The sequence below is a fragment of the Carcharhinus amblyrhynchos genome, chromosome 1 (assembly GCF_965287045.1).
Source record: "Carcharhinus amblyrhynchos chromosome 1, sCarAmb.v2.hapA, whole genome shotgun sequence".
In the NCBI taxonomy this organism is placed as follows: domain Eukaryota; kingdom Metazoa; phylum Chordata; class Chondrichthyes; order Carcharhiniformes; family Carcharhinidae; genus Carcharhinus; species Carcharhinus amblyrhynchos.
Window position 1 is genome coordinate 23,180,896 of NC_137324.1, and position 6,152 is coordinate 23,187,047.

Below are 6,152 nucleotides of genomic sequence, written 5' to 3' on the forward strand. Positions count from 1 at the left end.
CTTCTGGATGTTAAAGAACTTGGATCCAAGAAAGAGAATGGAGATTGGAAATTGAAAGCTAAATGGGGTAGTTCGAAGACTATGTTAAAAGGCATCAAAAGAACTAGTTAAACATTCTGATAATCAAATGAATGGTTTTAAAGAACTACAAAGGAAGTTGCTGCATTCAGAAATCAACTATGTTGTTCTTCACAAAGGTAAGCAGTCCAAGTGTACATTTCATAACCCAATACATGGGAAAGCTGTGATAATTACAGGAAATGAGGTTTGCTACAGATGAGGGATGAAAAGCTAAGCACTTAATTTTCATTCAACAAGAGTTGGAATTACTGAACTTTAAATCTTAATCATTGCAGGAGATTGTGCCACCAATACAGAGGGGGGATTTTCTGGCCTCCTCACAGCATTATTCTCATAGCAGGAGGTGGCACACCATTCCCCAGTGGTGGGATCTTCTAGTACTTCCATTGTCAATGGGATTTCCCATCGAAGGCCAGAAAATTCCCGCCGCTGTGTTCAATGATAAAATGTGTCAAGGATGGAGATTATTGTTTGGACTGTGTGCATAGTAGGTTAATGACTAGAGTGTTAACTATTATTTTTTGATGAGATTGTAGAAAAATGTACTACCACAGTAGTTTTCCCCTATTTTAGCATAAAATTTTATAAAATTATGTTTAAAATTGTCTCTTTTAAAACAAGGTTTAAAGTGAAGGGAACATGTGACCTCCTGGTCATTCTGTCCGGCAATATGTCAATATGACTGGATTACCTTGGGGACTGGGGATCTTAGCCAAGTTCTGTTGAAACCCAAGTGTTAAAACTGAACACGGGCAGGTGCAGCTGGTCTGGCTTTCGGCAGATGTACTCTGAGACTTAGGACAGACTCCCAGAGAGAGAGAGAGAGAGACGGGGGTTGCAGCTGTTGTGCTCAATGGGAAAGGCGATGTATCAAATGGCGATTTTTCTGTTAGCCACTGGACACAATGTGGTTGGGGAGCCATGCTCTAATCAAGAGACATAACTCACCAAAATCTAAGGACACTGGAAAACTCATTCTGGTGTGCTCAGGAGGAGAAATCAGCAGAGCCAAACTGCTGAAGATGCATTAAAGATTTCTAGCAAGGTTGGAGTCGGGAGGTGGCGGGAGGGAGAGGAAAGGTGCTTTGATGGATTCTGCACCTGGATTCTAAACTTAATGCTACATAAATTGTTAACTATTCTGCAATTCATTTTACTTTCTACAATCTACAAATATAATAACTGCCAGGAAGTCTACATTTTAGGATGATTATGCTGCAAGATTTTTCAAAATGCAAAAAAAACTTACAAATGTCATTATAATTGTCAAAATTTAATAAACTTGACCAGGCTGCAATGAATAAATGACAGTAGGTATCTTGCGAATATAATGTTGAGTGTTGCGGGCTGCTGGTTGCATTGAGGGAATGATATAATCAGACTTTGTTTTATTTTTAATGTTGAATACTAAACCTTCTCTATTCCAGTGACCTGCGCCTGCCAAGTGTGATTAGTTCTTGGATTCTACATCCCAAATTGTTGTGAATTGTAGAATAGATTCCAACAGCATTGGTGCTACACATGTACTTGCTGATATAATGATGTCTGACCCTTCTTAATACCAAGAGTGATAGGCACATTTATATATAGGCAATAGAATGATTCTCAGTTGCAATAACTCATTCAGTTCAATGGTAACCCCTTCGGAAATGTTCGGTGGTGTTCTGATGAAAAATATTTGATGTTTGAGTCAGGGTAGCTGGAGTCTTTGATTACTACAGCCTGTTCTGCGAGAGAAGTAGATCACATTTCTGTGTGTGTACTTTGCTGTATCTCGCGTACTAACTAGCCACCCCATGAGGAACTGGGAGGAACATGAACCTCAAAGGAAACATGCTTATCGCTAAAAATTTCGGCTGAGCATGCCAAATTGTAAATTTAGGAAGTTACAGATATCATGTGACAAAGGCCAACATCATTCGGACATTATCTTCCTACGAGTAAGGTCACGTTACATATATCCCTTGGCTCTTGGGATGACTCTGCTACTTGGCATAGGAGCCAACATTTACCAAGCAAGTTACTGGCCGCCGTATCGTTATTATTGTCAATTTGTTACAGGAATGTGGAAGTAATTTGCAGGTTGCCAGTTGTGTGTGTTGACATTGTTCTACTCGCTGCAGGTTTTCACCTCTGCCTCGACAGGAAACGGTTACAATTCAGAGGGGAAATTTAGCACCGAGATGGCTGGTTTTTTACTTCATTCCGTTTAAATGCAGTCGAGAAGGTAAACACAAGTTTATTTCCGCTATGGGTAAAAAAAACACTTGCAAACGGGCGATTGACGCAGATGCTGGTTATGTTGGTGACTGCCAGCTTAGCCGTGATAGAAACTTGACTGGGGGTCAATTTTTATTAACGTACATTTTTTCCACGCTGTCAGGAGGAAGATCTGTGCGATTATATAAAAGCCAAGCATGAGCCCTGAGCTAGAGTTTGTACATTAGATGGGAGTGCGGGAGCAGTTGTAACAATTCTAAGGGTGGTGGGTCGGGGAGAATGATCCCAAAGAGATCCGAGGTGATTACCAAAGAGAATCTCCTCCATCGTCACCCACCGCAGCAGCTCAGGCTGACAATGGAGTGTGAAACTCGGAAATTTTCGTTAAGAGAACAAAAGATTCTCCACTCTTCCACGCAGTATTTTTTAATGTCTAATATTTGTTTACCGTTTCCTAAAATTACATCCTCATGGATGGATCCCTAATTTGAGGGGAATTTTGCAGGGGTATGCGGGGCTAATTGGATAGCTCCTCCAAAGGGCGCGCATGGATCCAACGGGCCGAGTGGTCTCCGGCCCCCGCAATGTCACTCAGTGATTCGAATACCACTTTTCTCGTATCCTTGGCACATTTCAGAGGCAGATGCCAGTTCCTAGTTGTGGAGTTGGAGAGAAGGTGGGAGAGACATGTCGTGTAAATTTAAATAAAAGTAAAATATAGAGGATTTAATTCATTACCGCCTTCGAATTCCCGACTGATCGAATTGAGATCGGTTGTGAGGATTTCAGTAAACCTGGAAGAATGTTGTTACTGTGTATGTGAGGTAGAGGTTCCCAGCATAAAAGTCTTCTTTTAGCAATTGCATAATTTTAACAGAAAAAAATCGAACGTAATGTCCTTGATTGCTTGCATTTCTGATAAAGGTTACTAGAAAAGTGATATGAGTGTCTTGCAACGAGCGTTGAGTAAGATGACAAGGTTAACGTGTAACAAAGACAATTAGACAGTTGCTGCAACATACGTTTTATTATGATAGGCGATGCTCTGACCTTCCAGTTGTGTTAAATCAAAGATATAATTCCTTAGGTCAGCAATAATGTAAGACCTGCAATCGACAATATTCTGAAATTAATGAACGGCATTCATTTAAACTGAAAACTACAGCTTCTTAAACTATATATTGTCAGTGTAGAATGAAACTCAACACAAAGGACGCAAATATTTTATGGCATTGAACTCCATTGCTGGTCGGGTGGTCGACTCAATGGAAACGCGGAGGACAGGAAAATGGACCCGAGCGTATTGACTTCAATTTCAGAAATATATTTAAGCCAGAAAGCGCAAGGAATGAGTGCATTAAAGAAAGAAACACATCGAACAAGGAAGCGGTATGGAAAGAAAACAGGAAGTAACACTGTGAACAAGTGCATGAAAAGATTATTTACTGTAAAACTGCAACGGGTGGTGGGTCACTATGAGGACATTGAGCACTCTCGTAGAAATAAACCAATCGGGCCTTTAGAGAGAACGGAAGTAAGCAAAATATGAAATAGCTTGGGAGAATGAAGAGATGTTTGATTATATGAGACAATATTGTCTGGATCAATCAGATGGGTGACATCTGCAGCACTAGTGGATAACCGGAAACCATTATAGTTAGCTAGAGTTAAAGGAATCACCAATGTATCATCTTACATCTCAGAAGAGGTCATGGCCAAGAGTTATTATCGCTAGACTAGTAACCCAGAAACTCAGCTAATGTTCTGGAAATTTTCGTTAAGAGAACAAAAGATTCTCCACTCTTCCACGCAGTATTTTTTAATGTTTTTAATATTTTTTATTTATTATTTTTTAATTTTTTAATCTACCACCAAGGTAGATGGTGGAAATTGAATTGAAAAAAAAATAGCTGGAATTAAAAATCTACCGATGACCGTGAAACCATTGTCGATTGTCAGAAAAACATTTCTGGTTCATTCATTTCCTTTAAAAGTAGGAGCTGGAGGGAGTCCCTTTGGCTCTTCCAGCCTGCTCCGCCATGCATTATGATCATGGCTGATCAAACAACTCAATAGCCCAATCCTACTTTTTTCCCATAATCTTTAATCCCATTCGCCCCAAGTGCTATACCCAGCCACCTCTTGAATATATTCAATGTTATAGAAACGTGGGAGGAAATCTATCATCCTTACCTGGCCTGGCCTATATGTGACTCCAGAGCCGCAGCAATGTGATTGACTGTCAACTGCCCTTGGGCAACCATGGATACGCAATAAATGCTGGCCAGCCAGCGAAACCTATGTCCCACGAATGAACAAAAAAGTTACACAAGGTATGATTAAGTGCAAATTCAAATACTTACAAACAAGGACCAATCGCAACTGAACAGGTGGTGAATTTACCAACCAATATACAAGTAGCATCTTTTTAGAAATGGACGGAAAATCCAGCCGGTTTCCCGATGAAGAATGCTGTGCCCAAAGTGAGGAGCTGGGGATTGAGGAATAGCTGTCTATCCAATGCGAAAGCTCCTGTCAACAATTAGCCTCCAGATCAACAACTACACACATTGGAGAGACATCTTGTCATTTCACAAGATGGTGGACAACCTGTATGATCATACAACTGAGGGAAGAGAAAGGAGAGATGAGGGAGGGAGGGAGGGGTTTGGGGAAGGGGGAACGAAATCAAAATAATTCGCTTCTGAAAGCAGGAAATGAGGTGACAAGGTAGAGGGACAAGGTGGAGAGGATCACAAGATGAAGAAGCAGGGAAGGAGTATAGCCAGGAACATGCAGCTATAGAAGAATGAGGACATATCGCCGTTAAAATATGGAAACATCCGGAGCCAAATCTTAAAAGTACATTCTGTCCAGCCACAAGAGGTACAAAAATCGATACTGATAAGACCATGGGGAGGGTGGCTCTTCATAAATCTAAGAACATGGGTCACAAATTCTGGTTGACTCATTTATGGAGACATCGCGTAGATTAAGTATGCATAAAACTTTCAGCAGCAGAGCAGGATGGCCGGCAGTGTTTTAAAAGTAACGGGAAAACATGCTTACTGACATGAGGAAAAAGCATCATCCTCACTTTCCTCACGGCTTATTAGCACACGGTTATTAATAAACAATGCCACCATAATCTAACAATACATTACGCGCGATATTAAATCATTATAAAACAATATGTTCTTCAATGTACCATCTGTTATATCATAGTTGATCCGCTATACATAATATTAAGAGAAATGTAAGGTGCTAAAAACTTTGAAATTCAATGGAAATCGGGAAGTTACGTAAAATTTTGTTTTAAGCAGTTTAAAGAAAATGTGAAATCGATACATAAAGTTATAAAAGCAGGGGGCTAAAGAAAACAAAATATGAAGAGGATATACGCGATGCCAACCTTAAAAAAGGATGTTTGTTATATGGTGAATGTTATTTTAGCTGAAACTGAATCCATTGATTACATACAATATTTTCACTGAGTTATTGCCTAGAGCTACAGATTTAGATTCTCTACTTTCTCAGATCCGCATGAAATGTGCCAAGAGATTGAATAAAGCAAACACAAGCTGCCTCATGCCTAGTCCTGCTATCTAACAGCATTTCTTGCTGGAGGACGAATGAAAGTGAAATTATCAATCCCAGTATCTCTCAAATGGAGATCTGCAGACATGTATTAGCATAAATGAAGGGGCTGCAGTTAGGCCGCGTGTCTTTAAAGAGTTAAGTGTCTTATTGGGAACATTTCAATAAATAACAAACAGGTTGAATTCCTATTTATATTTAATATAAATGTCACTTTCCTGTCCTTGTTTGTGGAATGGACCTGGACCATATAA